We start from the raw sequence: 27,580 nt of genomic DNA, 5'->3' as shown, positions 1-27,580 counted from the left end.
CTTTTGCCCGTATTTCCTATGTTCTGAGCTGATGAATTTAAACAAACATAGGAACACGTACCCCGTATAGAACCATACAGACCCTGTTTCAATGAAGAGAAAGGTCCCTTTCTGAATGATCAAAAGCAGTAAACATCTGTATTTGTTATTATCCATTTACTAAGGACAGATCATACTGAATACATACTGCTTTGTTCTGTACAGTATGGCTGTTATCAAATGTATGTCGTGATTCCTTTTTTCCTTTTCCTAGTACATTCCACCGAGTAGGAGGAGACAAACATGGTGACTGGAGCTTCACTGCCACCAGGAGACATGAAGTGGGTCAGCTTTTGTTCTTAGTCCTGTTTTTGGCATTTCATAAAATATACAAGGCATGCATCGGAAGTTTTCTTTTGTCCTAACATTATAAAATGAAATTAATTTCCCATGGCAACTTTTGTATCTAGAGTTTAGTATAAGGAAGTGAGTGACCAAAACCCAGCAAACTTCCAGATGGTTTCAAAGCAGAGTAAACAAACCAGCATCTGCCTGTCTTCAGCCCCCTGGGTGCCACGTGCTTCCCCTTTAATCCATCTGTGGTCCTGATTACATAATTTTCCATCTTACTTTCTCAGGTTCCTTCTCCAAGCGCCCCCCCCTCTGCTTTTTCAACTGAAATCACACCAATGAGAGGTGTGAGTTTTGCTTTTTTTTTGTTTTGTTTTGTTCTAACATGGAAGACTTCCCATGAGGAACCAGACGATCAGATAATTAGGAGCCGAAGGCTTATTATATTTCAAATATCTAACAATGTGTGATGCTTATTACTTATTAGTCTTTGTGTAAAAAATTATTGAGAATGTGAAGACATAAAGGATTATCACCGAAAATCTCTTCCTAGAGTATTTTCTTGGGAAACTTATAATAAGAGTTTCAATAGTTGGCAAAAGTCTGAAAACCCAAGTTGACTCCTGCTAACTGAACAGATTAGACAATCTTGCCAGTAAACAAGGGTCTAGTGGGTCCCCCCCACCACCACTACCAAAACCCACAGCTGGAAGGACCTTTAGTATAGAAACTAAGCCATCTTATAGGTGTTTGGGATTGCTCAGCCTTATCTTGGAAAGGACTCTTCCTACTAATTTAGTTCCTTGGTGTTCAAGCCTGGCTAAATATTAGAATCACCTGGGCATCTCCCAGAGTCTACCACTCTGCAGAATGAGGTATTCTCACCCGATGGGTGTACCATGGGGCCACTGTTCAATTTTAACCTAATCCCTGCGTGACTCCCCTGCAGAGCCCAACACGGGGACTCTTACTAGCCTCTCGATGACTATTTCTTTGACTGAGTTGTATCTCATTTTTTAAAAAACATAATATTGTGTCAATTTACTGACACTTTTTGAGTCAACATTGCATTCATTGTTCTCACACGTGCACAGACCATCTTTCCCGACAAAGGGGTGTCGTTAGGTTCTATGAGCCGAGGAACCACATGACAAAGACGGAAAGACACTGCGTGATGGAATGGCCTTTGCATACAAATGACTTCAGCTGATCATATTTTGGGAACATAATTAGCAGCCTGGGGAAAAATAAACAAAGATAGCTGTAGGTTCTGATGTAGCATCTTCGGGCCTTAATCTCGCTGGTATGGGAAATCTGAATAAATGTGTGCTCCTTTGAGATTGGCTGAATCGGAGAGTGGCATATATTATTATTCAGCACCTTTGATGAGTTACAGTATTAATTAAATGTTACAAGTAAAGGACATTCAATGCAAATGAGGATAATTTCATAATGTGATTTTTAATCTGACTGTCCAGGGTCATCAACAAGAAATGACTTTTGGTGGGTTTCCATGTAGGTCAATAAAACTACGTTTTTCCATAAAGAGCAACATGTGTCCACTTATCCCTGAAACACGCATGCACATCGATGATAGTTAATTCAACAAATTTATATCGACCTCCTGTATCGGTGGGCACTGTGAGCTCATAGTACTACAGGATCTCCAATCTATGATATCGTTGACTACAAGGTCAACATTTGGACGTGATAACGAGAGAAAAAATTGCTGATTAAAGCACAGCTGCCATTAGTTAGAAGTGTCTTAGAATTTGGAAAAAAAAAAAACCTGTCAAACTTAATGAGTAGTTACTAGGCACCAGGCCTTGTGTCAAACTCTAAACATCACAATAACCATATGAGGGATCATTATAATTCTTAACCTAGGGATGGGGGTGGGGGGTGGGGAATCAGGTTTAGAGAAGGTCAAGCACTTCCCCAAGGTCATATGATCTGATATTAAGATTCAGAGTCTCATCTTTTAACAACATAGCATTCCACTGCTTACAGTCTATCAGGGAAAATAAACTTTATTTTCAAACTAACAGAATGTGCAGTTTTACATGTGGTCCTTCAAAAGAAGGACTTGTAAGTCACACTCTAGGTTCCCAGAAAGTATCCTGGAGCAGAGAGATCTGGTTTTTTTAAAGTCCCTGAAACAACAGGTTTGGCGAAACACGTAAAGACCACAATTTGCATAGCTAACTGAATTACATAAAGAATCGGAGGATTTTAGAGGGAGAAGACTATTATAAGTCATTTAGCCTAGCTTTTAGAAGGAGGGACTTGGGATCCAGGGAGGCCAACGCATTTGCTGATGGGCAGGGTACCAGTTCATAACCCAGACAGTACACCGCTAACAGCTCACGACCTGTGTTCAACAATGCCATTATTTACAGGGCAAATTATAAATTCTGCAGACATGATAACCCAGCAGAAAGTATTTAGGCAAGGTAGAGACGAAACTGGAATTTTTATTCTAAAAATATCTTATTACTGGCAATGTGACAGATTTTGGGCAGAGGAAGACAAGTATCAGATTATCATGTAAATCTAGTGGCTCCCCAGGGATTAACTGTGATACCCAAGACCACAGCTGGTAACATCTAGAGACACTTTTGATTGTCAGGACTGAAGGGAGGTGCTACCAGCATCTCGTGGATAGAAGCATATCCCTTGTGGATAGGGATGCTGCTTAAATATCCTACAACAAATGGAATGCCCCACCCTCTGCCCAACACACACACACACATACACACACACTTCAAATAATCATCTGGTGCCGTGTCAATCATGCCCAGGTTGGGAAATCCCTTGGTCATCCAACAAGACATCAAGATCTGAACTAGCATGACTGCAGTGGGGTTGAGTTCAAGTTTTACTTATTCATTAAATATTCACTGTGGATCAGCTTTTGTGCCAGTGACTGGAACGTACTCCAGATTAAAAAAAAAAATGAAGATATGCACAGGGAACTCCTGTTCTCCTATGGCTTACTACACAGCAGGAGAGATCTGAGCTACTTAAATATAACATTAAGAGGATTGTAGTGGTGGAAATGCATGCGGTGATGGGAGGACCGGGGGGGGGTCTCGCCTCCTACCCAACGCTTCTGTTCTGTCAATTTCTTACATCAGTCTTTTCATAATTTAATATTAACTCAACGGTGGATAATGAAAAAGATTCTGCCAACCACAGATACGGTGCTACGAGAAGGAGGAACGGGGCCACACATAACTTCTTGGTTTATGAAATACTCCACTGGGAAAGTAACATTGAAGGTACCATTTTAAGACAAAGAGGAGGAGGAAAATCCTGCAAGCACCTGGAACACCATCTGCGACCAACGGAGTCAGAATTAGAAGGGAGGCAGCAGATGGTGACCGGATCACAGAAAAAGCTGTGTGGGAAAGAGGCGGCTCGCTGAGGGTCACAGGGGTAAGATCCCCCTGGCCAACCATTATTTTTGAGCAGGCAATGGAAATCACGTGCTCCAATACCAATACGTAACAGAACACCCACTGACCTTAGGGGAAGCTCCTCATGATGAAAACATGGACAACTCCCCCTCTACACAGCTGTGCTCTCTGAACGGTGCGGGGCTGGAATTCGAGGTCTGAACTCAACAGATATTTGGGAAGGTCATGATTTAGAACGGTTCCATGAACTTCGGGACCTGACTTCAGTGCACCCCCTACCCCCCATTCCACACACGCATACAATTTATTTAAGGCTCAGGACATTTTTAGAGAAAGGACTGTAGCCCTATGAATTTACTTATTTAAAGTCATCAGAATGAAAGAAATAAAGCATCTGTGAATGTGGCATTTCAGTGAATTGTGGCCTTTTCTAAAGGCATTTTGAATTGCAAAGGAGGCTTTTTTTTTTTTTTTTTTTTTTTTTTTAAGAGATTGCAACTGAAAACAGAAGAGGGTTTTTTTTTCAGGTCAATCTTACATTTTCTTCTTAATGAAAATTAGTTTTGGAGAGAATGGCATCCCTCTGATTTCATGGTATTTATAGGAAAAAAAAATCGTGCCTTTCTCAGGGCTAGTTATTAAATAACTGAACGGAAATTAAGATGATAGGGAATTAGTGGTACATAAAGCATACAGCTATTTCTCTTCCTTTAAAATACATTGGTGAGGTTGAGTACAGCCTTTGCGGGGCGAAATGGTGAATCTCTATAGTGTTTAAAACATTTAATGCACAATTTACCTGTGAAATAATTAAAGAGTGAATTAGCAACTTGTACATAAAAGCACGATGGCAGAGTAACCAGCACAGACATTAGGATCTCACTGAGCTGACGGTGAGTCTTGGTGGCAACCTCTAGTTTGCCTAATGGCCAAGCAGGTTTGAGGGAAACCGCATTACTGAAGTTTCCAGGACCTGTTACTCAAAAACTGAATATTGTTGGGAAAAATGACATATTAAAAAAAATAGAAAGCAAGGCACTCTATGATAATTGTGTCAAGCGGACGCTCCCATTAGATGCTGTTTTCTTGCAGAGTGATGTTCCTCCTGGGGTAATTGCTGAGAGCAAATCAATGGTGAGGTCCAGATATCACACATATTTTAATACCTTTCATTTTCTTTGAGAATATCTGCCCAAATCTGATGCCGATGAAAAGGTGGGATTAGGATATAGAGAAATTGGACATGACTTCAAACTGATAATTTCTTGCCTTTAACATTTCGATCATTTGAAGTCATTTAGACATTGGGTTGACATACATAGTATTTAAAATAAGGCAGCACACATGCATCTTTTTTAAAAATGGCATTTCACTCACAAACTCCCATCGCTCGTAATAACTGGGCATGGTAGGAATAACGACCTATTTGCATTTTTAGTTTTAAGGGAGGCTGTACTTTGTGATGTGAGTTTAGTGAGTACTTCCAAATATCCCAGAGGGCCTAAAAAGCTTGTTATAATATTGCTGCAATTATAATGATAGAAAAATAATGACAGGTGATGGCTTTGTTTCTAGGGAATTACACTGGAATATGGAAAATTAGAGTATTTTCTAAGTTACAAATGAGCTTCAACCTTGTTTGTATATTTGGGATACAAAGTTTGACACATTTCCTCTCCCCAACAGGATTATGGCTCCTGGTTTACAATGGAAGGTGAGCTGACCTCCTATTTAAAATGTAAAACCAAGTGTCAAGCTGCCAAAAGTGTCTTTAACAGACTGGACAAGGGAGACGGTAATTGAAATTCAGAGCAAGCAATTAACTCCACGGTTCATCAAATCACGAAATCTGCCCACCTTTTTTTTTTTTTTTTTTTAAAGATTTTTAAAAACAAAACCCATGATAATCAAAAGACTTCCTTCTTGTAAATTAAACATGTAAAACCACATCTGCTTCTTCAGGATAATTAATTCATTGACATTTAAGTCAATTGATAAGAGCACCAGCCAGTGCCATTAGTTAATTAGTAACTTAAGAAAACATGCGTGGAGTGCTTAGCCCGTCCCTGGTCATCAACCAAGCACAGGGACACAGTAAAAAAAAAAAAACAAGATGCAGTCATGTGGTCTATGGTGGGATTCTAAGTTCGGGCTTATCCGGAAACGACTTCGGGTCAAGGCTGGACCTAGAGACGCTGGAATTACAGCGTCTCTAGGTCCAGCCTGTTCAGGCAAGTAAGCAAGCAAGGTGGAAAGGAATCCGATGATGGTGGACAGGAGGACATACACGAACACGTCGCATCGCAATGACCAAACACATGCCTTTGAACCCCAGAGTGAGCACCAGCTTCTACTTGGAGGACTAGGCTGGTTGGGGGGTTGGGGGGGTGGACGGTGACAGCGAGAAGCTTTATAAGTAGAAGGAAGTGAGAAATCGAATGGCGGGTGACTGCAGCCCACTGCTCAGGGGGTCACTCCTGGATCCCCATCAAGTCAAAAACTAAAGTGGCTCCTCCCCCCTCCCCCCCACCTGCCGTCTCTCCCCACCTCACCTGGAGCAGCGCCCCTTTCTGGCTTATTATCCAAGGGTTTGATGGAAGTGGCTTTAAAAATATGAAAACAAATGGAGGAGAATAATTAGCTAATTAAGCATGAAATCCTTTAGTATTTAGTAAATTGCGTGTATGTATACATATATGTAAATAGAACTGGAAATAAATATATATAAAAATAATAATTATACAAAACAGGAGAGAAAGTAAAAGTGAAATCATTTTGGCTCCCTGGGGGGGCTCTTTCCTGGGCTACTAGCCCTACCACTTACTACACGGGTATCATCAGCCAAATTATCTGTCATTTAAGCCTCGGTTTCTCTGCCAAGTGGGGGCAGTAGTGGCACCTGTGTCCCACTGGGGCTGAGGGAATGACGAGTCCGCACAGACAGCGTTTAGAAGACAGGCTGGCCCAGAGTTACCTCCCAGACGGTGTCACAGATTTTCCTTGTGCGGCCAGGGGCACCTGCTGAATTGTTAAAAGGTGGAGGGAAAAAGCGGCCTCAGGATCCTGCTTTCGGCTTTTAGCTAAGATTTTCTGAGCCGAGAGGGACAGAGTAACTCCCGACAGCTGGGGAGGTAGAGTCAGCTCAACACCTTCTACATTTTACAGACTGAGTCCATTTGTAAAATGGTGAGAGTCTGTAAGTTGGCTGAGAGTGTGGGTTTCGCTCTGAGTCAGCAGAGATTGGACCAGAGCCCTGTGACAGGGCGCCACCTCCCCGTCACCCCTCACATGGCACGAGAGCCATACACGGCCAGGGTGGAAGGCAGTCTCCGAGATCAGCACCTTGAAACAGTGCCCTGAGTCTGAGCTCCCACATACGGCACTGCCAAGTGCAACAACAGCCCAGGGTGCCCAAGTGTCTAGATCGCGAGGACGTCAGGTGCACCTTCAGCTGGTGACATGTGGAGGCCTCGGAGTGGGACAAGACCAGACATGGGGGTTCTTTGAACTGCAGGCAGAAGGCGACAATCAGCAGAGGGTACCGGACATCATCAATGGCCCCTCCATCAAGTACAGGAAAGAGAAGCCGCTCGAAGCCAGAGCCCACAGCAGGGTCTCCCGAAGCCTCCCCGGACCACTCACTTCTGAGTGCAGAGGGACAAGAATGGATTTCCCAGACATAGTAGGATCTGCACAGCTTTCCTCACTCAGCAGCCCCCCAGGGATAAGGAGGAATGAAGACAAGAGGAGCCACAGACAAACAGCCATGAAAAGGGATTTAAGTTTTGTGGGCACTTTCCCCTCAAGAACCAGAATTAAATGGGAAGAGATGGTTTTGAACTGGGAAGAAAAAAAAAAAAAAAAGTTGCCTTGACTTTGTTGGCGCTACGTCATTTTTGGGTTCCCCCTCTCCCTGCCATGGGAGGGCTGCTCTTAGGAACCGGGCTCCAGAGCATTACAGAACATGAAAAGGAATGACTTTTGTTCAACCTTTCAGTTTGAACAGGACGCGATCTTACCACTTCACAAAACGTCAATGGTTAGCCATTACTAATGGGGCCACCCTGTCTCCCATCTCTAGAAGGTCCTCTCAGTTTTCGGGAATCCTAGTGTAGGGGCTCAGAGTGTTCACCATAATGTGTCATTCTAAAGGTAGTTTCGTCCGCAGAGGCTAACGCCCAGTGTCCTTCCCAAAGCCAAACTATCTTTTTTTTTTTTTTTAAAGATTTTATTTATTTATTTGACAGAGATCACAAGTACGCAGAGAGGCAGGCAGAGAGAGAGAGAGAGAAGGAAGCAGGCTCCCTGCAGAGCAGAGAACCCTATGTGGGGCTTGATCCCAGGACCCTGGGATCATGACCTGAGCTGAAGGCAGAGGCTTTAACCCACTGAGCTACCCAGGCGCCCGCCAAACTATCTTTGAGTGTGAACTCTGAGTTGGGTCCCCTTTCGATTCCTCGAGGGTGATCACTTCTCAGTGAGAGCTGACCGTGACTCAGGAACCATTTCCAATTTTTTATTTTTGGACTCACTAGTAATTTATTATGAACACCCATCTTGTATCTGTCATTTCCCCTTGGGTGGGCTGGAGAGAGGGTCATCGAACCTTCCAAATTAGAAGGAACCTTAGAGAGACTCTAGTCTAGATTTATACATAAACTGAGTCCCAGGTCATCTACAGAACTTGCGGAGGCACCTAATAATGTTAGTGGTACACCTAAGCCTCTATGGCCTCCTGGTGCCCGCCCAGAGCCTTAAGACACACGCTTTGGGGCACACCCCGGGAGGTGGCCTGAAAATGCATGAGGGCAAACCTTCGGATCCACTGAGACCATTACTCCCTTCATACACATCCGTCAGAGAGCAATTTCCCAAACACAGAGAGCGCACGTTGTTAGCTCCCACAGAAGAGGAATTCTGACCAGGGGGAGCCAGGGGCACCGAGTGCTTATTTTTTCAGAGGAAACAACCGCTAGTTACCAAGAACTGAGTGAAGAGTTTATCCATGTGGGGGCCTGATGAACAGGAGTGAAAGGAGTCTGATTTAGGTTTTGTTCACAAGAGGGGAAGTCGTCTGATGTACAGCTTCACCAAAAAAGTAAACTTCACTGCAGAAGGAAAATACTTCCAGTGGAGAATTCCTAGGTTTTATTGGAGTTCAGTAAAAGTAGAAGCTATTGATGTAGGAGGTTAATGTCTGTCACAGTCTGGGTGTTTTGCAATGACTTCCTTCACAGCGTGTTCATTTTAAGAATAAAGAGGTCTTTATGGTTAGTGGAGGTTTAATGAGGATTACAATGGCCCCCCAGATGCTTACAACCCATTTAAATAACCCATAACCCCTGTGTTTATCATGAGAAGGAACATGCCAATTTAGGGTATTACAAACATTCCCCTGAAAAACTTCAGTTTCCACAGGCATTTTCAATAATTTTCCTCTACATTCTGCCATTTATAAATTGCGGAATGTATGTTACTATGGAAACGACCTCTGGTCTGTTACTCGAATGCATGAGAGATAAGCTTTGGGGACGCACCCCCACTAGCAAGTTTCTTTCTTTACTGTTTCATTCCTCCGTACCCCCTTCTTCTGTCATACACGTTAGCGACGAGACATTAGAATAGGTATCATAAAGAAGACAAATAGGGAATTCAATAAAAGCACAAATGTTTTCTGCAAACTGAATCGGGAGAGCCTAAAGATAGAAAAGTAATAGAAGTAATGTCGACGCTGCTAATACTTGTTGACTACTTACAAGGGTTTGCTCCTGTGAAATTCAAACTTCAGTGGGCATGAGCGTGAGTCACCGAGCTAGACTCTACCCCTATGGCTCAGAGGCAGCAGATCTGGGGAGGGACCCCCATTTTGCTTTCTTAACAAGCCCCAGGGGAAGGGGCTACTGAGGGTCCAGACACCATAAGGAGAACCTCTACTCTAAGCATCAAAGTGTTTTTTTTTAATTGTGATAAATATTACATAAGATTTGCCCTTTTAACCATTTTCAAGCATAGGACATTCAGGATGTTCACAAGGTCATGTAACTACCTGGTGACCGTTCCAGCTCCCAAACTCCTTCAACCCTAACTGAAACTGTCCCCACTAATAAATAACGTCCATTCCTTCCTTCATCCAGCCTGTGGCAACCGCCATTCCACGGTCTCTGGGAACTCAACTATTTTAGGTACCTCATAAAGTGACATCGTACAATATTTGTCCTCTGGAGACTAGCTTGTTTCACTTAGCATAATGTGGTCAACCTGTACCCATGTTGTAGCCCGGGTGTCAGGGCTTCCTTCCTCTTTAAGGCTGAAGAATATGCCTTTGTTGTATCGACCACATTTTGTCGATCCGTCCATCTGTTGATGGATGCTGGTTTTGTTTCTACCTCTTGGCTACTGCAAATCATGCTGTGAACATGGGTTTATAAATATCTTTTCAAATACCTGCTTTCAATTCTTTTGGTCATATACCAAGAAGTATAATTACTGATTCTAAGCATTTTCCATGTATATGTAAACTTTACATAAGATAGGTAGTCATCCCCACCTTAGAGTTGAGGAGACAGACACCCAGAATTCACCTTGTCTTCCTGAGGCCACACAGCTGGTAAGCACACCCTTGTTTCTGGCATGGGCCAGGCTGCTTCCTCTGTTCAGGTACTCAGGACACTTAATTTTATTCTCTACCTAAAGAAAGCACTTTATTTTCCTGGGAAGACTCCCCTCACTTATACAGACATTAATTTTTTTTTAACAATAAAAGTGGAAGTAATTACCTTTCAAAATTAATGGCTAGTATGAGATTAAATAATAATATGTATGTAAGAATTCTGGTAGAAGATAAAGCCAATTTAATTCTTTCCAGTTTGTTAATTTATGCATCTCTCCTTTAAATTATTTCCGGAATAAAGTAGGCTCAACTATTTCTAAATTCTGCCACATAGGGGCCAAAACTATTTTCAGTTGCCTAGCCTACACAGTTCAACTCTAAGCGGCAAAAAATGACAATCTGACAATAGAGTGAAACTGTCCTTCCAATGGTCAGAGTAGCAAGACTGGCCCATGGTCATATATTCCATTCTTTGGATAATTAGGTCAACTGTCCACTGAGAAATTCCTTTAGTGGGATTTACAGGCAGTTAGGTTAAATTAATATGCCACAAGAATTAGAAGCCATGATCTGAATACTACAGGGAAAATCTAGCACCAGGTATAGGACGCAGGATAACAGAAGACCATGGCTGAGAAATTCACAGGGGGCCCAGATTAAAATGTTAGACTCTGTTTCTGGAAGGCACCTTCCTATGTGGACTGCTTACTCCCATGCCTCAAATTCAGAAAGGCTAGTATGCATGAAAGTGCACGTCAAATATGAGGGATGATGAAGATGGTGCTTTAAAATCATCTGAAGACTGGAGGGCATCATTAATGATGGACATTTTAAATATTTTAAAGGGGCACATTTATTCTCCCAGATTTGCAATCAGGAAGCGGTGGGTTTTAAGGCTGGGCATAGGCAAATAAGCATTTCCATTCTTCAAACCTTGTCTCAGATCAGACATACACATTGTATTTCCTGCCAATCTCAATGCTTCAAGAATACTGAAAGATTAAAAAAAAAAAAAGAATACTGAAAGATTATTAGAGCACTATTACACTGGTAACTGAAAGCCAACCTTTAGGTCAAAGAGACATGAGAGAAGATGAGACTGTATGAGAAAGGCACTTCCCCACTCCTTGGTCTCGTTCCTCAGGCAGCATGATTCTGGAACTCTAGAAGTCATGTAAGGAGAAAGATTTCTCTTACATAAACCACCGAAGGGTGGGCATTTCCTGAATGTGAAAAATCTGCAAATATTTCCCCATCTCTAGTTTCATAACCTGTAACCTAAATATTGCCTGCCCTTCCAGTTGCTCTGTAAATTACATAATTTTCTGTCATATTCGTGGTGCTCTCAATGAACAGTCTTTTGTGGGAGATTCTACCCAGCTTCTCCCCGCCATCTCCCGGAAAATGGTCCTTTCCCCCCTACAGTACCACCAACGTGGCCTTCCTAGTACTTTTAGTATAACATCAAAGATGGCTTTTGAACAGAACTGAAAATCTCAATTTCCACTAAATAAGGTTCTACTCCTAAGGTTCATCTCCTAAGGTTCTACTTGCACTTAAATATTTTTCTCTTTCCATTTCAACAGTTAGTGACAATTAATACAAAGGGAGAACAACAATTAAAGTTATAGGATGGCATTCTCTCACTTTTTTCAATGTATTATACCCACCCTGAGTCAAGCCTTCATTTTTCATGTTAATTTTCTTATACAAAGGACTTTAAACATATTTTTCTCATATTTAGATACAATGCTTAAGCATGAATAAATTCTGAATGGGCAGGAACCTCCTTGAAACTTTTTATAGTTTGAGGTACCTTTCTTATATCAACATTTGACTAGATCTTCCTTTTCATACCTAGAACATTCTTAATATCTGAGCTCAAATGGCTCTCTGATCAACAACACTGGTTCCACTAAGTAACTTTTTCAGTTCTCAAAGTACTTATGATTCTCCAGACATTTAATGTGAGATCCAAATATTATATATAAAGCTACCTCCTGTTGTAATATGTCTGCTGGAGAATCTATAATTATTTCTTGTTGAGATTTCTTTAAATATTTGGTTCTCTGAAGTCAAGATGGTACCCGCATGTTCAGTGTTCTCCTTCTCATCAGTCAAGATTCTTATTTGCATATGAGAAACACACACTGGATCATTTAAGCAGAAAAGAGCTTCATGGAAAGAAAACTGAATAGCTCACAGGCTTTCTTGGATCCAAAAAGACTTGGGAAACTTTTCAGGAACAACCCCCCAAACCTTACCAACAAAGCCTCCTGCATACCTGTTCAAACTTCACTGGCTCTACTTCTTTCTCTAATCAATGCTTCAAGAGTCAGTTCCATGAAGACTTTGATGGACTTTCTGTATGTGATAGCCGATAGTGCCTTGTCTTGAGCCTGCCTGCACAACTTACATTTTATCGTTTAAGAAGGAACTTCCCTAAGCCACCAGTGAAGACACCCTTAAGATCCTAAGGGTGCCGGGGGAGCCAATGCGTATGGAGTCACAGCGGAGCAGAGGATGGATCTATGTCAGTCCCTTTCATCAGCCAGGTATGCAGTTAGGACCTTCATTTCATTAAGGTTCTACACACGTATTCTGGAAGCATGTAAGCCTTATACCTCATCATGATACCTAATCAGTAACACATCTCTGCAACTGCTTTCCTTCCTACCATGTTTCAACTGCTACTATGAACTCCTGCTCCCTGGGACCACATCCCCCCAAAACCTACCAGCTCCCAAGTCTGTTCCTTCAGACTTTTCTTTTGAGGAAAGCAATGATAAAAAAAGCGTGATATACTATGAATCTTATCATTCCACTTCTCTCTGGATTAGACTGTTAGTATATTCTTTTATTATTTTCTTTAAAAGTTACTCTATAGAACAAACAGGGTTGCTGGAGGGAGGTTGAGGATGGGTAGATGGGTGATGGGTATTAAGGAGGGTACTTGTTGTAACGAGCCCCGGGTGTTGTATGGAAGTGACAAGTCACTGAATTCTACTCCGGAAACCAATACTGCACAGTCTGTTAAAATTTTTGAAAAGAAAAAAGTTACTCTAGAGATTGCAGCATGCATTCTTGATTAATTAATGTCTAATTTAAATTATTACTTTTTGTGGGGCACCTGGGTCGCTCAGTGGGTTAAGCTTCTGCCTTCAGCTCAGGTCATGATCCCAGGGTCCTGGGATTGAGCCCCACATCAGGCTCTCTACTCAGCGGGGAGCCTGCCTCCCCCTCGCTCTCTCTATGCTGCTCTGCCTACTTGTGATCTCTTTCTCTGTGTCAAAGAAATAAATAAAATCTTTAAAAAAATAGTACTTTTTGTCACATCCTGGTCAGTTACGTGGACCTTTCTCTGACATGCGGACTATTGGTGTTGGATATATCAACTTCAAATTCCACAAGAATCATGATGTGTTGTTCTGTACAACAGATAATGACTTTTCAAGGAAAGGACTATGAAGGAGGAAACACTGCTATACAAGTTGAATTGCTTTCATAGCCCAGTTGATGTTCCTCGTGTGTTAAAGCGATGGCAGAAAATAAGTCGCTAAGCCATGAGTTTAGCAAACTCATCAGGGATTCATCCCTTACCGGAAATACTATTTCTTAAGCTGCTGGTAGGTGCTGAGCACTCATGCTGTTCCTTGTATCTGTGTGTGTGTTTATGTGTATTTCTTTTTTAATTTTATTGTGGCAAAATCCACAAAAAATTTACAATTTTTAAGTGTACGGTACTATGGTATTAAACATTTTTTATATGATAAAGCCATCATGACATCCATCTCCACGAATTTTACCCTTTTGTAAAACTGAAACTGTATATCCAAAATGGCATGCTTTTACTCACACAATTATCTGCTCAGTTTTACTCTCTGACCTGCCTTTAATATTATTTTCTTTCTGTATGAGAACACACATCAGTGTTATTTTTTAATGAAGGTCTGTGGTGACAGCTGCTCTCACATTTCATTTGTTGAAAAATATTTTGCCTCCATTTTCCAAAGGATTATTTTTATTGGGTATAGAACTCTACATTGTCTGTTACTTTCTTCTAGCACTGTTTAGAAATAATGAATAATAATTGTATTTTGGCTTCCACTCTTTCATGTGGAGAGGTCAACTGTCCTTATTCTTCCTGTTAGGAAGGTAATACAAAGTTTTTCTTCTGGATGATGTTTAAGATTTTTCCATGGGTCTTTGGCTTTCAGCAGTGTTTAGGTGTAGCCTTCTAGGAAGCATCCTGTTTGAAGTCTGTGATACTTCTTAAGTTGGTGAATTAATGACTTCCATGAATTTTGGGAAATTGTCTGCTTCTGCCCCTTTTTCCTCCCTCTTTTCTGCAACTACAGTTCACCTAATGTCTGAATTTTACCCAGGGAAAACATCTTTTAAATTCTTTTTAGTATTTGTCCTGCTTTTTCCACTCTCCATTTCATCCTTGATATTCTGTTCTCACCTACCTACCAAACCATCCCAAACTACATCTAAACTGTGACTGCATCCACCCATTTGGCAACTATTCAGTTTTGCATGGTCTTGTTGCTAGAACTTTCACTTTGCCCTTCGTGTTAGAGTTTCCAGTTCTCTGCCAATTCTATCCCATCTTTTAATGCTTTAGGAATAGTTTCTTTACCATGATTTCAAGGCACATGGCTGGTATGTTCATTGCTTTTCTTTTGCATCTATTTTTATTATATGATTTTTCTTTGGTTCTAAGTCTTTTCTTCTTTTAAGCCAAGTCATATTGTATTGACCCTTGTGTATTTATATAAAAATCTAGAGTAAGAATTTGCTTCTGCTTCAGGCATGCAGCTGGATCAGAGAATATCATCTAAATCTAATCTGGGAATTGAGTAGGTTTTAAATGAGATGTTTCGGTATTAGTGATTGCTGGTTTCTGGATCACTATAATCTTGTGTGGCATTTTCAGGGACCCAAAAAAGCCCCTATTGATTTAAAAGGGTCCCTTTTCATGGGGTGAATATAAACACCATCTTCTTTTTTCTCCCAATCCCATGGGACTATTGAAATTTTATTCTTCACAGTCTCCTAGCAACTGCTTTTAGCATTCTCACTGCCTTTGAGTGGAGAATGAAGCCAACTACCAGATGCCCATTTCTTTGGCTTTTTTCTTTTCCTAGGATCCTAGCCCCCCAAATACCTAGTGCCTTAAATGTAGCTTTCAGGTGTCTTTGAACAGTTTTGCTGGGTTTTGTCCACTAGTTCTCAGGGCAAAAGCTGGTCCATCACTAACTAAGTTGCTACTATTATAAACTGAGATTACAAAAGCTAGAAAAGATGGGCTAGATAGAGCATTTACATACACACTACTTTATTAAGAGAAAAGCTCAGTGGCTGGTCTTGCCAGTTTCCCTAAAGCTAACTCCCTCTCCCCAGACAGTACACCAGCCTACAGAGGCAATCTCATCTGAGTGTTCTGGCTAAAATGCCCCTTGGATATGATTCACAGGTCAACGAGATGATAATCACTTCCATTTTCACAAGTTTTGCTGTGACAAACTTTCACAATTGTTTGCTGACAATTAAAGCACTATTTTTTTTTTTTAGGTAAAATAATTTTTCTTCCCAATACTAGGGAAAATGTGGATAGTGAAGACAGTAAAAATTTACAGTAACAATCAGCAAAGCTGCAGACAACAAATTATGAGAAAGCTGAAAGATATTAAAAATGAAGAAATATAGCAACAGTAATATTTTCATGAAGTATATTAATTTCCCTTTGGGCAGAAATAGTGTTGTTGCATAGCACCAAGGGCATGCTAACCCCAACAGAGAAATACAAAGGCAAAACAAAAGCAAAACTACGCTAGTGTAACATAAATGTTAAATTCTGGTTGCAGTTATGATTGCCAATCAATGGGGGCAAAAATCAACATGTTAGTATCAATATGTTAAAACTGTGTTAGTGGGAAGGATATGGTATCCCTGCACTCACACACTCCTCCATCTGGACATATCTCTTCCAGACTTTTCCAGGCAGATGCATAAGGGAAGGCGGGAAAAGCACGAGAGTAGGATGGCATAATTCAAGGCAACAGAAGGACTAATGGTATTATCAATCTTGTATTGCATCTAGAAGCCAAGTCATGTGCCAATTATTTTATATCATAATAAAAATTATCCCATTATACAGGCAGTAGCAGTGTCCAATGTGCTCTGTTCAGAAACTTCAGATTATAAGCAGTTTTCACTTTGGAGAAGCTGAGCAAGTGATGAATTATGGATGGAGAAATAGGATAAATAGCAAATGTTATTTATATAAAAAGGTTCTCTAAGCTTTTGGTTTGGTTTGACTGGTAAGCTAGTAATAACTTTATTAAGGGAATTTGGAGGGATTCTCAGGTAATGACTTCACATTGCTAGATATGAAGAAACAGAACATTAACTGTAAGAAAGTCCAGCCAAAATACAACCATTATTTAGACTTGCAGTCCAATGGATGAGTCTTGACTCTTTATAAAGTCCATCTAAACGTACTAAAACAGCACACTCATATTTGTGTCTAACTTCTGTGTTCAACATTGTATCTGTGAAATTTGTCCATGGTTCTTCCTTATAGTATAATTTCTATTTTTATGTATTATTTTGTTGCATGGATATACCATAAATTATTTATCCATTCTATACCTGGTGAGTATTTGGGTCTGAATATAGTAAACAACACTGCCATGGATATGACCATACATCTTTAATGAACATATTCTATGCATTTCTGTTGATCAAGCCTGATAGTCGAGTTACTAGATCATGGAAAATCCACAAATTTGTATTTAGTATTCCGGACAAAAGACCCATCCGCAGGGCTGGTAATCTTTCTACCTTCTACCAACAGAATAGGAGTCATGTTCTTTCACACCCTCTCCATCACCAGCCTTTCAATTTTATCACTCTGGCCGTCACAGAATTTGCATTTTTGAATGATGATATAGAGTATCTTATAAACTAATGCCTTATTGGTTGTTTTCATTTGTGAAGTGTAATTTGGTAAAGTTGTTGATCTATTCTCTACGAGTTCTTTCTTATATAATGCAAATAGCTTTCCCCACTTCCTGGCCTGCTTTTCTAGTCTCTTCTCTGTGTCTTTGGGTGACCCCAAATTCTTAATGCTTAAGAAATTCTGTCCAGGGACGCCTGGGTGGCTCAGTTGGTTAAGCAGCTGCCTTCGGCTCAGGTCATGATCCCAGTGTCCTGGGATCGAGTCCCACATCGGGCTCCTTGCTCAGCAGGGAGCCTGCTTCTCCCTCTGCCTCTGCCTGCCATTCTGTCTGCCTGTGCTCACTCTCTCCCCCCCCCCTCTCTCTCTCTGATAAATAAATAAAAATCATTAAAAAAAAAAGAAATTCTGTCCAGATTTTCCTATATGGCTACTTTTTAAAAAACTATGTATGGTAAAGGTATAAAACATAATGCTTTGTCATACACATACATTGTGAAATGATTACATTCAAGTTAATTAACATATCTCACAGAGTGACCATGATTTTATGTGATGAGAGCACTTGAAATCTACTCTTTTAGAAAATTTCCAGTATTCAATACACTTAACTATGGTCATCACGTTATGCATTAGATCTCTACATTCTGTATAACTGTGGGCTTGTACCCTTGGGCCAAAATCTGCCCCCCTCTCTCCAATTTCCCCACCTCTCCACCCCTTCACCTTAGTGGTGAAGGTAATAACCACTCAACCCTCCACTTCTATGTGTTTGGGATTTACAGTAGCCAAGATTTGGAAATAATCTAAATGTCTGTTAAGAGATGAATAGATACAGAAATCATGATACACACACACATACACACACACACACACACACACAGGGGAATATCACTGAACCTTAATAAAAGCAGATCCTGCCATGTGCACCAACATGGATGAATTGAGAAACACTACAATGATTGCTTTTGGCATCACTTTAAGAGAACTTAGCCTACTCTGAAACCATGCAGGAATTTTATATGGACTCCAGCTCTCTATGGGGATCCTCTCACTCACCATCTCTCCTCTTGGTAAAAATCACAATTTTAAACTTCCTTATGTACTTCAAAATAGGGATGATCATTGGTTCTGTTTCTAACGTTGTTATCTTCTTGGACCTATTGTTGACCTCTTCATTTTTTTTAAATTAAATGCCATCCATTTTTGCATAAAAAAATTTATGGGCTGATGGTATATTCCTCTAGGGAACTAAATTATAAATTCTTGCATGTAGCTGATTATGGCATCCCCCTACCCAAGCAGGACTTGGACAGATTCAAGGGTGGGTTTAGGTTTTTATAAGGGCTGGTCTATCTGCTGGCTGCTTTTCCTACAGGTTGTTTATCAGCACCCGTCCCTTCTTAGGGGACCTAGTTTCTAGTTTTTTCAATTTCTTGTTCTGTGAATCTGCAAACATTTTTGAGTATCTTGTTAGAAACATTTAGGAGCTAAACTCTGCTTTGCCTTTTGCTCTATGATCCCTTTTCACTGACAAACAACTTTAAGATGAAGATGAGAGCACAGATTTCCTTTGCTTCTCTTCCCTTCACTGCAGAAGTCAGCCCTTCCAGTCCTGGAAGCCATGAAAGATCAGATTCCCAGTGTTTGGCTCTCACACCTGTAAGTCTGTCACCAATGCTGCTCAGCTGTTACGTTCTGCTCAGCTCTCTACCTCTTGCCCCATGCTGTTGCACAATCTGCAAATGCCTTGACTAAAAAAATGCCATGGAGACCATTTGGCTTCCCTTCAATGTGTTATCCTTCTCTCCAGGTTCCTGGCTCCCCCAGTTCTAACTGCCTTGAAAGCTCTCTGGTACCTTTGAGAATGTATTCTCATTGAATTTACCTTCTCTTGTGTTCTTGGCTTTGGGTTTAGTCAGCTGCACACTAATCCATCATGGCCAGAAGCAGAAATCTTCAGTTACCACAGTCTCGAGTCCAAAACTAAAGCCCTGAAAGAAAATGATAGAACAAAATGACCATCAATGTAAGATATTTGAGTAAATATATGACCATATTTCAAAGGAGATTATCTGATTGGATCATTTAAAGGACCCACGGAATTACATTCATTTGGCCCCCTCAAGATTCCAACACATAAGATGTAATTCAGAAAATAGTAGTACACGTTTAATCCACTTGAATGTATAATAAGTTTATTTCACTTAAAATAAAAGCTAAGAAATAGCATATTCTTGCCACAGAAAGCACTTCCATGATGAGTTCTAGCAGTAGCTGGCATTTTATTGTACACAGCACTTTAATCCACATTTTCATTAAATACACAAAAGGATTACTGCTATTTTTATTTTTGAAATGAGGGAATAGGCAGAAGGAGACAAGAAACTTGTTCAATGCTCCTCTGTAGCAATGAAAGAAGCCAAAATTCCAACTGCAGTCTATTTGATTCCAAGGCCCAGAGGTATACCTGTTGTACATTCTGTTCAGGAGATCTACTCAGAGTTATATTTGGAGAGCAAAATATTGAGCATGAACACAAATATAAATATGGAACACTCATATGAAGCTACCTGCGAAAACAAATTCTAGCATGCCTAATGTCGTGTGTACCCGCAAAAAGGACAAATGAAACAGAGGCTTTCACCTCTACTCATCAGAGTCACCTAATCTGTTATGATCCTTTAATAGTTTGAGGTTCCCACTGGGAGAGACATTTCTGATTACATAAGCTTCACCAGGAGCTGCAGCTGTCCCTGCATCCGTGCTTGTTAGTTCAATAACGTGGAAGTGGATATGAAGGCTGTGGGGGCCCCCGGTGATGATAATATTGTTGGATTTTAAGATGTTATTAACAATTTGCAATACAAATGAGTTGTCTGCAGGAGGGGGGATCATACTGTGATCATACCTAATCAATGTGAGAATTAAAAACAAGCTAACATGTGGGGAGGCACAGATGTGGATATTAGGAGCTAAGCTTTAGCCTGCTATTAGCCTGACCGTCATCGGACTCAAGGTCAGGACAGATGTGCTCAGGTTTACTTTAGTATTCTTTTCTGTTATTTTCAATGAACGTGGACAGGGCTAGAAAATCTTCTAACATGAACGTGGATAAAGAGTTCTCTCTTGCTTCCATGCTGAACAGAGACTCGTGGGACTACTGATCGGAAGTCACACAGACTGAGAGGAGACATAAATGAAATCAGCGTTCGTGTAGTGCATTCATGACCAGAAAACATTTTGGGGGGTACTTCTCTTTAATTTAGTGCAAGAGGATGTAATCTCTTTAATTTCTTCACTTCAACTCTTCTGGTGTGTTAACTCTTAAAGCATTCAATGTACCCCCACCCCAGTATCTAGTAGCCAGTAAAACTTTTGTATTCAACAGGAGTTGGGCATTTTTGAACACATAGGAAGACTGAAGGAATATATAGACTTAAAAACATATAAAATTCTATCTCTTGGAAATATGGTCTCTGGTGTAAAAAGAATGCTGCATTTTGTTGAATCTGTCACTCTTTTTGCCTTGAAGTGATGGTTTTCTGTTTCACTGTTGCAGTGAAACATTTTTGATGGGTCTTAAAATTATATTTTCACTTCACTTCATACATATACTAAGATTTAATTTTCTTTGTTGTGGCAACAAGTTTTAAAGGTGATTGAGGAAGGATTCATTGAAAGCAATTACAAATAAGCTGAAGAATAAGCAACAGGTCCACAGGATGATTCTGTAGCTGTTTATCCTTCAGAATTTAAACAAATCTTTGTGTTTCCATATAAAAACTTTTTTTTTTCCCAGAATACCACCTTAGTGATATTTTGTCCTCCTTAGTGGATCGTATCAGGAGGCACCTGCTGTCCCGTTATCCTAGTAACAGTGATACTAATTTTGATCATTTGGTCAAGGTGGTGTCCATCAGATCTTCTCCAGTGAAAAAGTATTTTGCTCTTTTTGTTATTAATACCGCTGGTGAGCAAGTTTTGAAACTAAGTGTCCTGTCAAAACTATGACCAGTGTCGCATAAGTTAGTTTCACACTAGTTTCAAAATTAAGGTTTTCCTATAGTCCTTCTCTGTTTGCAGAAATGCTGTTCTACTCAAAGAAACCTTTCTCTCTCTCCATGTTTGTCTCTTTGTGGATGTTGTTTAATACACAGAAGAACCATTTTGTAGAAAGGGACTAATATTATTCTGACATATATTAAAAATATGAGCCACAAACACCCATTAGATTTGATGCCAGTTTCTGGGGAAATTTGGTCCAAGAATCTGTGCTAAGCACACTGTACTTGAATACTATTGGCACGAAATCCTTTTTGTTTCTTGGTACGTGTTTGGTTGGCACATGGAAGGAGTTTTCAGTGAAACATTTGTGTGGCCTGGAGAGAATGTGCCAGAAACACAGAGTGGCAGAGGACTCCTAATCTGAAACCCCTTGTTCAGAATCATGTCTGAGTCTGTGTGTGGCTCCTGAAAGAAGAGGTGATGCCTTGCTTTTCCCACAGCCAATGAGCCAACATGTCTCTCTTTCCAGTTTTGACGAGTTGCTTCTGGATATTAAGTAGGCATTTGCAAACATAAATATATGTTAATTAAATGTATTCAAAAGTCCTTTATTTTTTAGATGATTTGACTTACAGGGCTTGGTAAAACTTTGCCTTATCAAAGTCTTTTGATTGTGACATCTTATTATATTAGATATAACTAATAGCTCATCCACTTGTATTTTACATGGTTTTACTTGTCCTCAAACTCTAGGTGTATCTAGAACTTCTGGCATCAAATCTTTTTTTCCTTAAGAGTTTATTTACTTGAGAGCAAAAGAGAGAACACAGAGGGAGAGGGAGAAGCGGACTCCCTGATGAGCAGGGAACCCCTTGCCGGGCTCAATCCCAGACCCTGAGATCATGACCTGAGCTGAAGGCAGATCCCTAACTGATTGAGCCACCCAGGTATTCCGTGGCATCAAATCTTAACTTTCTGAATGATGTCTTCAATTTTGTTTATAACAAATATTTTCATAGATCATTAAAGGAGAATGAGTCCTGGGAACAATGCACTAGCTAAAAAGTAAGATCACCTACAAATACAAAAGTCTATTATTTTAATTTTTTTAACAAACACATCCCAATTGAATTCTGTTTGATTCTATCAACAAGGGTAAAGGAGACATTTTCTGAAATCAGCAGGGAAGAGTTTTAGATGGTTGTTTGTTTTGTTTGTTTTGGGGTCCTTTGGAATTTCTCTCCCCCTGTGGTCTGCAAACTATGCCACATAAGCCTCATCCTTCTTTAGCCTTGAAAACTTCAACAGCAGCATATGAAATGCATGTAGTTAAAACACAGCGATTCAGCGTAGGAGCCAACGGAATGGAAGGGCAAGAAGTGAAGCAAATCCAGTTCAGAGAGAGCTATGGAGACATTGATGGCTTGTGTTATGAGCACAGACCGCCTCTACCCCCTGCCAACCCTTCGCTGACCACCCCGTGTTGATGGGATGTTTCAAGTGAATCCTTATCCAAGTCAAAGATGGTCATGAGAAAATGAAAAGAACAAGATTATATGGCAACTTGTTTTGATGTTTTTCTTTTCAAGCTACGCTCATATATTAAATTCCTTACAGAACACAGGACAATAAGAAGGAGAGGAAAAGGTCTCATTGTGGAGGTGTGCCATCTGTGCATTCTGTTCCTTAGGTGATTATCTGGCCTGGACAGATTTCTTAAGTGATAGGAACTACCACTTCATCAAGGAACATTCATTAGAGCAATGACTGAAAAAGTCGACAGACTGTTTGCCACAAGCCCGTTTCACTCTGAAGAAATTCAGCCCCATATTCTACTGTGTGTAAATGCCGTCCTCATAGAGACTCATGTGTCCGTCATCCACTGGCAGGGACATCCTCTATGGAACCCCAAGATACAAAAGTCTGTCCTTTACAACTGCTCAATGCCAAGTAAAAATAAAAAATAAAGTTTTGTGAGTTTCCAAATCATCTCCCAAAATAGTGATTGCTAGAGAGCATTGATTCCATGGTAATTTCCTGATGCTACAGAACTATAGTGAAACACCATTTGGTATTGACCATTTTAGTACATAGCAGGCTCTGGCTCTGTGAGAAATTTCAGTTAGTGTCTATTTTGCAAGTAAAGACTTTGAGGTCCAAAATAAAGGCTAGTTAAGGTACCCAAGATCCTTCGGGAATTCAAAATTTGCATATATTTAACACCCGAGGTAACTAATACAATATGTTAAATTAATCAACCTGTGTTTCTTCATTTTCCTTAGAATTAACTTACGTAGTTAAAATGTCAGCATCTAGTTATTTTTTAGTGGTATACAGTCTGGAAAACAGAAACAAACATTTGTTTACAACTTCAGAGTCCAGTAATATGTGACAGTGGACAAAAATATCACTTCTCCTGGCAAAGAAACAGCCTAGAACTTGTATAAAGATCGGTCAAACTGTGGAAGCAGCTGTGGCTCTCCCATGTTTAGCCTCCAAGTCTTTTTCCCTTTAATATGCATGTTAATTATCTGAGAGAGCAAGGGAGTGAGCATGGGTTGGGGAGGGTCAGAGGCAAGGGGAGAAGCAGGCTCCCTGCTGGGCAGGGAGCTTGACACTGAACTTGATCCCAGGACCCCAAGATCAGGACCTGAGCTGAAGGCAGACACTTAACCGACTGAGCCTCCCAGGCACCCAGTCTCCTTGGGTGTCAACAAATCCTGCTCCAGACTACACTGTGGGGAAGAATTTTTTTTGTCTTTATTCTTTTTTTTTTTTAGTACATTATTCTTTAAAGTTCATTTATGTTAAGGACTATGCAGTGCACATTATTTTAGTTTCTTTTTTTCTTTTCTTTTTTTTTTTTTTAAGTGTCCTTGGTGATTTTGCTAAGGTGTGTACAGGAGTAAATACATGTTTAAAAAAAAAAAGAAAGAAAAAGAAAAAAAGAAAGACAAGTAAGTATAGCAAAGCATACAAATGTAAATAGAAAGTAAACAAGTACTTCTCAAGCAAAGGCACAAAACATTTATTTTTTGCTCCTCTGTTACACAAATTTGATTTCTTTTCTTCACAAGAGAATAATGTTTGGGGTGTAAACATATTTGAGAATTTGCCTGCAGATGTATAACGTGTTTGTGAGTTTCTCACAGGTTTCTGTTTCATTTTATGAAACTGCTACATGTCTCTTTTTGTTTTTTAAGATTTTATTTATTTAGACAGAGAGAAAGAGAGCGCACAAACGGGCAGGAGGGACGGAGAGAGGGGAAGCAGAGGGCCTGAGGGAGAGGGAGAAGCAGATTCCCCAATGAGTGGGGAGCCCAAAGTGGAATTCAACCTCTAGGACCCTGATATCATGACCAGAGCCACAGGTTGATGCTTAACTGACTAGGCCATCCAGGTGCCCCTAGGCTTGTCTTTTCTTTTCTTTCTTTTTTTTTTTGTAATTTATTTTTTATTTATTTTCAGCATAACGGTATTCATTGTTTTTGTACCACACTCAGTGCTCCATGCAATCTGTGCCCTCTATAATACCCACCACCTGGTACCCCAACCTCCCCCCCCTTCAAAACCCTCAGATTGTTTTTCAGAGTCCATAGTCTCTCATGGTTCACCTCCCCTTCCAATTTCCCCCAACTCCCTCCTCCTAACTCCCCATGTCTTTTCTTAATGAAGAACTTCCTCTGGGTTTTTTGTTTGTTTTTGTTTTTGTTTTTAACTTCTTTTCCTAAGATTTTTTGCCAATTAAGAAACTGGAGGGCGCCTGGGTGGCTCAGCCATTAAGCGTCTGCCTTCAGCTCAGGTCATGATCCCAGGGTCCTGGGATCGATCCCCATAATGGGCTCCCTGCTCAGCCAGAAGCCAGCTTCTCCCTCTCCTACTCCCCCTGCTTGTGTTCCCTCTCTTGCTATATTTCTCATAGTCAAATAAATTAAAAAATCTTAAAAAAAAAAAAGAAAAAAGAAATTGGACTCTTTCATTTAAATTATGGAGGTGGGGGAACCATAGGCAAACAGAAAAATGTCTTTCAAAGACAGCAACAGTGGGAGAATAGTAGAGAAGATTATTGGTGAAATTTTCTTTTAAGACAAATACTACTTTCTGAAAATGTAGAATTCATTTTATTTCACGAATAAGGAAACTGAGATCCTAGAGTATCTGGGTGAAATTCGAAAGGTGTCAAAGCACAGTAATGTGATACAGTGAATGACAATCAGAAGTTCTCTGGATTTGAACTTCCTCCTCTTTAAAAATGAAGAAAGAGGGGTGCCTGGGTGGCTCAGTTGGTTAAAGCCTCTGCCTTCAGCTCTGGTCATGATTCCAGAGTCCTGGGATCGAGCCCCACATCGGGCTCTCTGCTCAGGGGGTTGCCTGCTTCCTCCTCTCTCTCTGCCTGCCTCTCTGCCTACTTGTGATCTCTGTCTGTCAAATAAATTAAAAAAAAAAAAAATGAAGAAAGAAAGGTGTATATCATCTGCTGATGTCTATTCCAGATCCATCACATAGCTGAGAATCACAGAGTTAACATTTATATTCCATCAATGACTTTATAACATGACAAAACACTTTTGGATACTTCCATTGCCAGACCTGCCCTTAGTCCTTTCTGGACCTTATCATTTGTCCATAGTCCCTCGAAGAGGTATTCCTGTTTTGTTTTTTTTTGTTTTTTCTTGTGATTCCACTTTCCTCTCCCCTCCCCACCATCCTTGGTCATATACCTGATCCCGCAGGGATGGGCACCTGATCAAAGATAGCCAACCCTGTTCCCTTTGTTCTGTGAACTTGCTTGGGGGTAACCAAGCAAAACCATGTACAAAGCAGCAAAGAGTAGAACAGATGCAGAGAAAATGGAGGTAAGAGACCACAAGGCTCTGGACATACTGAGCAAGAAGCAGAGCTTCCCATATCTCAACACAGACCCTGTTTCCAGGAACAGACCACTCAAGGCCAGGAAATACTCCTTACTCTGTCCCTAGATTCCAAACGGTGCTCCTTACCAAAAAAATTTTATTCACTGCATAGAACTTGGGTAGAATTGGGGTTCTCCTTTTACTAGAAGGAAATCTTCGAAAACCTTCTGAAAAACCTTCAAAAAAGTATTTCATTGGTGAATTCTGTAATTCAGTGAATAAAAAATCTATGTTTTGATTTTTTTGTAAAATAAATGAAATCCCAGAATCCCTTACTTATCCATTCATTTAACACATCTTGATAAAAAGAGGAATACATCATATATTCTAGGCACTTTTCAAGGGTCTGTGGTCTGTGGGTCAACAAAATGGACAAATATCTTTGTCCTCATGAACCTTGCACTTCAGTGGGGAAGACAGGTGATAAAAAAGAAGACTATGAAGGATTAAGAAGTGATAGATGTTAATGATGTCTTCTAGACAGGAGAATTTTAAAAAGGCAGGAAAAGTCAGGGGGGAGTTATGATATTCTATGAAGTATCCAGAGATTTATGTGATAAAATGACACCTGAAGAAGATGAGGGGGTAAACAGAGAGGAGAGCTGAGGGCAAAAATTACCATGGAAAGGAAAGAAGTAAAAAGGATTTCAGGTGGGCAAAAGAGTGAGGGGAGATATGGGTTTCCAGTTCCTGCAGGTAAGGACCTTGAAAGCCACCACTCCACCCCAATAAGTAAAAGCGGAACAGAGTGATAAATCAACAACTGTTCTTGGATCCCTAAGAGAGGTGAGGATACAGGGCAAACCACTGCCTTTAAAGACCAGAGAACTAGACCAGCAAACAACAGAGTCACAGTGTCTTCCCAAGCAGAGACTTGTAAACCACCATGGGGACCTGTGATAGGGCTGATCTGTGATTATTCAGTTGCTGGGGGCTCCCTGTGGAAAAGTCAGAGACAAAAACTCTGGTCGGAGGGCAGTTCGGTCATAAAAGCACACCCATAATATTGTGAGATTTATCTCCAGAAGCTCAACCAGATGCCCACAGCGATTATCAGGAAAAAATCTCTTCCTGTTTCCATCAGAGGGAAGGGGAGAGGAATCATTTAAAAATACATCCAAGAACTCTGTTCTTAACAAGGCCCGTCTTTAGGAGAAACTTCTTACCCAGAAGCTAACCTGATGAGGTATATTCTCAGAGCATCACTGATCAGTGAAAGGGAAATACCCAATGGCAGCTCACTCTAGCCCTCCAGTCCCACCAGAGTGGAAAGTAACAGACCAATCTTGGTGAAGTCCACAGACACAGACACACTCAAAGACTCGAACCCATCACA

General features: G+C 40.5%; 1 long non-coding RNA gene across 12 annotated transcripts in view; it reads right to left on the bottom strand.

The window, feature by feature from the left end:
* Positions 1-27,580, bottom strand: part of LOC131818047 (uncharacterized) — a 233,646-nt gene that overhangs the window by 69,787 nt on the left and 136,279 nt on the right. For all 12 annotated transcript variants that reach the window (XR_009348683.1, XR_009348679.1, XR_009348677.1 and 9 more), the window contains one exon: positions 19,212-19,317. This is a non-coding gene — a long non-coding RNA (uncharacterized LOC131818047). The remainder of the gene's footprint in view (positions 1-19,211; positions 19,318-27,580) is intronic.

Source organism: Mustela lutreola, chromosome 16 (assembly GCF_030435805.1).
Source record: "Mustela lutreola isolate mMusLut2 chromosome 16, mMusLut2.pri, whole genome shotgun sequence".
NCBI lineage: Eukaryota > Metazoa > Chordata > Mammalia > Carnivora > Mustelidae > Mustela > Mustela lutreola.
Note: the sequence above shows the minus strand (reverse complement) of the source record. Positions and strands in the feature narration are given on the sequence as shown.